Consider the following 7,847-nt stretch of genomic DNA (forward strand, 5'->3'; position numbering starts at 1 on the left):
TGCATGGTTATGGATTGACAGCAGTTTGGTTGTGAAGTAGTTTCTTAGTGAATTTAACAGACACCCACACTTCCTCCATAAAAAGTCATGTTAAAAACTCTACAAACAAGTCTTTATAACACATTTCTGGGATTTAAGCAACAAATTAAATATCAAATTGTTGGAAAAACTCTTTTCTTTCAAAGATTATTCACATTTTTATCTTAAAATGTTTTGTTTATGATCTACAGGCCTCTAAGTGCACAGATCAAGTAATATCAATATCATGACATCATACAGTAATGATGTAATCATCCCTTTCAAACAAATATATAAGGTAACTATCAATAACCATCATCGCTGCCACCCAACAAACTCACCAAGTTCACTTTTACTCCAGTTATGAACAACTTCTAAAAAAAACTCAGCTCCCCATTTTATTTACCCTACAGAACCCGTGGATTCCTATGGCTCAATGTGTTAGTTTTATTTTATTCTTTTAAGTAAGTTAATAAAGAACACTCCATCAACTTTTACTGTGACAATGATGATATCAGTTATATTTACCTTTTAAACCTGATGAAGCCAATCACCTAACTAAACTACAGGAGTGCATTAAAGACATTAAAATTTGGATGACCAACAACTTTCTGTGATTAAACTCAGACAAAACTCACATGCTGTGTTGTCATTTTGGAGCCACACTGAAGTCATTGTGCTTGGCCCAAAAAATGTTAGGGATGCAGTGTCTAGCGAAGTGGTCACCATGGATGGTGTTAACCTGGAGCCCAAAACCACTGTGAGGAGTCTAGGCGTTATTTCCGATCAGGATTTATCATTTAATTTACACATTAAACTGATCTCTAGAAATGCCTTTTTTCATTTGCATAATATTGTTAAAATCAGGCATATTTTAACACAGAATGATGCAGAGAAATTAATCCATGCATTTATTACATCCAGACCAGTTTATTGTAATTCACTTTTCTCGGGCTGTCCCAAGAAGTCTTTAAAGAACCTTCAATTAATCCAGAATGCTGCTGCTTGTGTACTGACCAGAACCAGTATCAGAGATCACATTTCTCCTGTGTCGGCTTCTCTGCACTGGCTCCCTGTAAAAGCTAGGACAGACTTTAAAATGCTCCTCCTCACTTACAAAGCCCTTCATGGCTAAGCACCATGGGTGTTTTTAGTCCATTGTGGGGGGTGCTGAAGCACCTCTAAATTGATTCTGAACACCCTAAAATATTTTAAGGCTGCTGAAATTTTTCTTTTTTCTTGTTTATGTCTGTTCTTAACATGCTAGACAAATGTCAAAACTGTATACAGTACATGGTTGAAACGCAATATTTTAACAACAAAAATACAGCACCCCCCCGCCCACCTTGTCTCAAAAATGGTTTGATCCACTCTTCTGGGCTGGCCTGGCCTCCCGATGTGTTGGGTAGGACCCCTGCCCGGGGGGATGAGTGGCTCCTGGGCTCATGGGGCCAGGGGACCAGCACCTTGCTTGCCCCTGGGTGGCTGGCCCATGGCAGGGGTTTGGCAGCTGGCATCCCTGGCCCCCTGGGGCCTGTGCTTGGCTGCTGTGGGGCCTCTGGCTGGGGCCTCCCTTGACCATCTTCGGGGCGGGCGCACTGTCGCCTCTTGGGGGGACTCTGTGGTGTCGGCTGGTTGGCCGGGCCTTGGAGCCCTCTTTGTTGGCCCCTGGTCTTTGGAGGGGGTGCGGGTGCGGTTGCGGTTGCGGTTGCTTGTCTGTGTTCTTCACTTCAGTCTCTTTGCCTTGCTCATTTTGCTTTACTCTGATGCAGTCACTCTGTCACAGCAGATTAATATGAACAACTGATGTTGAGTGGATTTGTTACTGGTATTATTTGGGCGGATGTTGTTTATGATATTCTGTTCATGCTTTCTTATATTAATCATTTAATAGGTCTTATGCATTTTATTTTAATGTAATTTTGTTTGTTTGTTTGTTTTTGTTTGTTTGTTTGTTTGTTTTGTTTTTTCTTTCTCATCAGCCCAGTTTACTCAGTTCTGGTTGTAGTTATTGTTACCATTATAATTATCACCATGGTTGTTAGTTTGTATTGTTGATATTTTCTTGTGAGGGTCTTCGCCACTTTCTTCTTTCTTACCCCCCGCCCAACATGTCAGGTCCGGCATCAAAATGTGGTTCAGCAAAACTCATAATAAAGACAGTAGAATATCAAGGGGAGCTTCATATACTTTATAAAGTTTCCCTTGGCAAAGCAAATTTGTTCAGCACCAAAAGGCAGCCAGACTACCATTCTGCTGTTAGGATGCTGGACAAGACAAGTTTAAAAGACAAAAAAGGAAAAAAAAGAAAATGGTTTGATCCACTCCATCCCTCCCCCCTTTCCCTGACTCAGGGCTCCACCTGTATAGAGCAGTGCGCAGGCGCTGCCTTTTAGAGTTGGGATGCAGTAGTGGTGGAAGCACTTGGTCTAAACCAGGACATTTGTTTACTTCTACCACTTAATACCAACACATTATTATCATCACCAGTCCCTATTTTTGCTGCATTGAAACATAGATCACTGTTTATGCTGTTAGGTGGGAGTTCGCTGAGAGCAGTTAACTTTTTCTTGCTAGGAAAAGTTCCATGTAGTTCAGTCCATGCTGTCCTCTGAACTGGAGTGAGAGAAGCTGCTGTTGTGTCATGTGCATGTGTTCATATTAAAGACAAGGTGCTACTGTCTTTATCTCACTGGCTGACTGGATGCCCATTAACTCCTATTGTGTGTGTGTGTGTGTGCGCGCTTGCGTGCGTGCGCGTGCACAGCCAGTCTTATCATGAACATACAATTGGCTTTTGTTTGTTTGTTTGTTTTTCAAAAAAAAACTAAACAAAAAGAATCAGATTCAGGTAAGAGTGTAAATTCAACTTGTGTAACCTCATTTTCCACAACAACCAAATATTCTATTACAATGATGTTGTAAGTTGGATAAATGTACCAGTGTCTCTCTCTTATTAGATTTAAAACACATTGTTTGGTTATTTGCCTTTTAGTTAAAGCACAAAGAGAGAGAGGGGAGCAGAGAGACACTCAACATATACACTGGTCTGCAATTTTTTTTTAGAAATAATCTGCCTCAGAGATTAAATGTGCTAAATGTTATGTATTTTAATCAGATTAATTAGAAAACAAATGACAAAAGTGCTGGTTTGCTGATATTTTGACAGTATATGATAAGTAAGTAAGTAAGTAAAGCTTTATTTATATAGCACTTTTTAAAACAACATGTTACAAAGTGCTTCACATAAAGGAGAGATAGATCAAATCAAATCAAATTTTAACCCAATTTACAGAAACCCAACAGAATCCTCCAGGAGCAAACACTTATGACTGGTGACAGTGGCAAGGAAAAACTCCCCTTTAACAGGCATAAACCTCGAACAGACCCAGACTCCTGAAGGATGGCTGTCTGCCTTGACCAGTTGGGGTTAAACAGAGAAAGTAAAGGAGGAGAAAAGAGAGAGCGATAGAGAAAGACTGGGGGAGAGGGGGAGAGGGAGGAGGTAGGGGGAGACACATGGATCCAGTTAATGCACAGATAACTGAACTAGAACATCTATGGAACAGTATAATACACATTATTATAACTATATAAATAAGTGAGTGATGACGATGAAGGTGGAGAGAGGCAGAAGCACGGCAGCAGGTCCAGAGATGATCCTAGGAAAACCCGTGATGATCCAGGGAAAACCTGTGAGGCAATAAAGCATAGAGACTCCAGGGAAGAAGTCAAGTCAGTAACATGTATTCACTGGGGCATAAACAGAAAAGAGAATTAGGAGAGAAAAGGTCAGGGAGAAAGACGAGCAGAGAGGAGGTCATAGAGGAGGAAAGACAAGAATAAGAAAATCGTTTCAACATGCAGATACAGACTTTCTGGCACAAGTAACACACTCTACACTGTCCTGATTTAATGAAATACTTGTTTATAAAAGTGAGTTTTTAAGGGTCGCTTGAAGGTTTCTATAGAATCTGATGATCTGACGTAATGGGGAAGACTATTCCAGAGGGTTGGGGCCAGAATTGCAAAAGCACGGTCATCTTTGTTGAGAAGTTGGAGCGGGGGATGGATAGGAGGTTAAGGTTTGATGAACAGAGTGGTCGTGAGGGTGAGTAGGAAACTAGGAGGTCAGAAATGTAACTGGGGACGAGGCTGTGCAGCGCTTTAAAAGTAATTAGGAGTATTTTGAAGTGGATGCGGAATTTTATTGGAAGCCAGTGTAGGGATGGGAGTACTGGAGTGATGTGGGACCGACGACTGGTGCGTCTTAACAACCTGGTGGCTGAATTTTGAACTAACTGTAGATGATTAAGGGAGGACTGGCTGAGGCAGGTGAAGAGTGAGTTGCAGTAGTTTAGACAGGAGAAAATGAAGATGTGGATGAGGAGCTCGAGGTCAGAAGGGGAGAGGATGTGTCTGATTTTGGCAATATTTCTGAGTTGGAGGAAACAGGACTGGACCAGCTTAGTGACATGGTGTTTGAAAGACAGATGTTGGTCAAAGATGATACCAAGGTTTTTAACAGTGGGTGTGATGTTTGAGTGGAGGGAACCAATAAACTCTTCAACTGAAGTGTAGAAGGTGTCTGGTTCGATTATGAGAATTTCTGTTTTACTCGGGTTTAGGTGAAGGAAACTGTTGGACATCCAGTCTTTAATGGCAGCTAAACAGTCATGAAGGGGGGATAGTTGATTAAGGTTGTTGATTTTTGCGGAGAAGTAGATTTGGATTTCATCGGCATAACAGTGATAGGATATGTCATGGAACTGGCTGAGTAGTTGACCAAGGGGTAGCATGTATAGGGAGAACAGGATAGAGCCGAGTACTGAGCCTTGAGGCACTCCACACAGCAGGGGAGCAGAGGAGGATACGTGGTTGTTGATATGAATGTTGAAGTGTCTGTTAAGTATGAATGGAACCAGTTCAGTGCTGTACCAGAGATACCAACCCAGTTATGGAGTCTGTCTGAGAGGATGGCATGATCAATGGTGTTGAAGACTGCTGTTAGGTCAAGTAATATGAGAATGTTATTCCACATTTATATTGGTTTATGTACATTTATACAACAGATTTATAAATGTTCCGCTGATAGAACCTGCAAAGTGAATGTATTGTCATGTGCACACAGTGTTTTGAAGTAGATCTGGTAGCTGTGAGACTAATATTCCTCTGGAGTTAAACTCATTCTCTCATAGATGTATATGCTGAGGAGCTGCGGTATCAAAATGGAGGATTGTCTTCTACCAGAAATTAGGGTTAGGGTATATTTCTTTTAGGATTCAAATCCATTCCTTTTTTACTGTGGCTCAGCATTTAAATAACTTTTGATGGTTTAGTCACAGAGTTTCTCATACCCAAAAAATGTTAGGCTTTTTTTTTTCACAAATGTGGGAACAATAGTCAGAAATTGCATTAGAATGTATTGTGTAAGTATGTAATTTCTCTTGCCTGGCCAGCCAGCTCTCTAGGTGCTCAGCACCCTTAAACCTCTGATCCTAGAATCACCCCTGCTAGGCACCTATTTATTTGAAAGAGCTATTAGTTCCATACAATCCATCTAGAGCTCTGAACATGCAAACTTACTGGTTTTTCCTACAATCTCCCAAAGTAGGACAGGAGCTAGAACCTTCAGCTATCAAGCTCCTCTGTCATAGAACCACCTCCCTCCCTTGGTCCAGGAGGCAGACACCCTCTATGTTTAAGAGTAGGCTTAAGATTTTCCTTTTTGATGAAGCTCATAGTTACGGTAGCTCAGGCTGCTCTTAGTTCTGCTGCTATAGGCCTAGACTGGGAGACTCATCATGATACACTGACCTCCCCTCTGCTCCTCCTCCTCTTTGACCTCCTTTTGGGCTCATCTTCTGCTTTATATGGTGTTGTTTTTGTGCTTTTATTCTGAGAGGGCAGTGGGACATTTTGAGTGCAGAAAATTATATTGAGCAACCAAGTGTGACGGGAGGATCTGCTCCTCCCCTACCGTCCATGTGCCCAATTGGCACTGATTAATGGGAGATGCTATGTGCCCTTCTATATACCCAGGTGCATCCATACCTTAGCCCTCTCTCTTCCTCCTCTGGTGGTGGCTGCAGCCACGTGGTACGAGGCTTGGCGTGGTGTGATTTCACCCAGTGCAAAGCTGGGCTGTAACTCTGGTGGCTGATCAGCATGCCTCTGCAATAGGTAAGGCACTCATGAATTTAGCCTTTTGGCCGGATGCGTAAAAGTGCATTAGTAACTCCTGTCATTCATTGAAGTGTGGCTGACGTCTGGGGTGGCGGGAAAAGCGCATTGCCCTGCTGGGGTTCGGTTGGAGTGCATCCGTTGGTAGGTCGCTATCGTCTGCCTTTCTGTGGGTTTTTCCTTTTGTCTGCTACCTGGCTCCTGACTAACTATGATTTTTATGCTGCAGCATGGTTGAGCCATGAGTCTAGTCTCCTCCTCTATCCTCCGGACAGCTAGGCTGTGGTGCTGGTGTGCTTTCCCCATTACTGGTGCCGTACTTCCCCTCTTCTGGAGGCGCAGCTGTTCTGGCTCAAATGTTTTTTTGTTTTTTTTATCTCTTTTCGATTTATCCGTGGTTGGCACAGGCTTGCCCCACTGTGTCCCGAAGCCCATTGGTGGGCGTCCAAGGGAGTGCTGCTGATCCACCCTATTCCCCTCTCTGGGGTGTCTTTTCCGTTCTGTTGATTTTGCATGTCGTTGGGTTGTACTAAGTGTGTATTTTTCTGTTTGTGTTATATTGTATCTGTCTAATTGAATCTTTAGTTTATATTTTCTTTTTTGTTCTGTTTATGTATATTGTTGGATTGTGTTTATTATAATTAACTGTATTTTTCCGTGTCTGTTTGTATTGTGTTGTGTCTAATTGTATCCTTAATTTATATTGTTTTTCTTTTTGTTCAGTTTTTGTGTATTGTTAGATTGTGTTTATTACAGTGGTGGGCTGTCAGGGCCTGCAAGGCCTTCTCTGCTGGCCTAAAAAAATATCTGAATCACAAACTGATGTTAATTATATTTTGTCCATGAATACTTATTAAACAATTCTTAATGGTCTGTCTGCTTCCTTTCATAGGTTTTCCCTTGGTTGTGCTGCTTCCAGACATGTCTTTTCATATTAAAGCATTTAACCAATCAGATTTCAGCCATCATTTGTTGCCAGGCAGGGTCAAAGTAAAAGAAGTCTGCCTGGAGGCCTTCATGATCATTTCTCCCGGCCCTCTAGCAAAGCATAAGTCTCGATGACACTGTTGCTTCAACCAATCAGATTTTGAGTTGGCCACACCAAGGCCCTCTAGCAGGCATACGGTAACATCAGTGTATTCACACCCTGTGACTGGATAGTCACAGAGTGTAGTAGCCAAACATAGCAAACAGCATCTGTATTGAGCTGCACCAACTCAAATATAGTTGCATTGGTTTAATAGCTGTTTTATCAACCCACAATGGCTGAAGGAGGAGAAAGTGATTTGGATGCAAATTTATTGTCAAAGCCATTTTCAAGATTAACTTTTCCAGAAAAGCTGGACATCGGTAAGACAGGTCAGACAATTCTGAAGCTAGCAAGTCAGTCACAACCAGGAAAAGGATTTGTCCGTCACTTTCAGTCCACTAACTATGACCAGTACCCCCGGTACCCGCACGGATAATCTGTACAACAGAGTAGTTGAACTCTTTTTGAGGAAAGAAAGGAGGATGGATTTTGTGTACAAATCAGAATTTTTGGTGAGTAAAATGTTGCTATTTTCCTAAATAATATTGCAAGTTAATGAGGTCATTATTGATGCTTCTTTAAGCCTCAGTCACAAAGCTTCGTATGAACAATGGGT

General features: G+C 41.8%; 1 pseudogene; it reads left to right on the forward strand.

Moving 5' to 3' along the window:
- The first annotated feature begins 265 nt into the window (after positions 1-265).
- Positions 266-5,787, forward strand: LOC115413876 (uncharacterized; annotated as a pseudogene).
- Positions 5,788-7,847: the final 2,060 nt, after the last annotated feature.

Source organism: Sphaeramia orbicularis, chromosome 22, assembly GCF_902148855.1.
Source record: "Sphaeramia orbicularis chromosome 22, fSphaOr1.1, whole genome shotgun sequence".
Lineage (NCBI taxonomy): Eukaryota > Metazoa > Chordata > Actinopteri > Kurtiformes > Apogonidae > Sphaeramia > Sphaeramia orbicularis.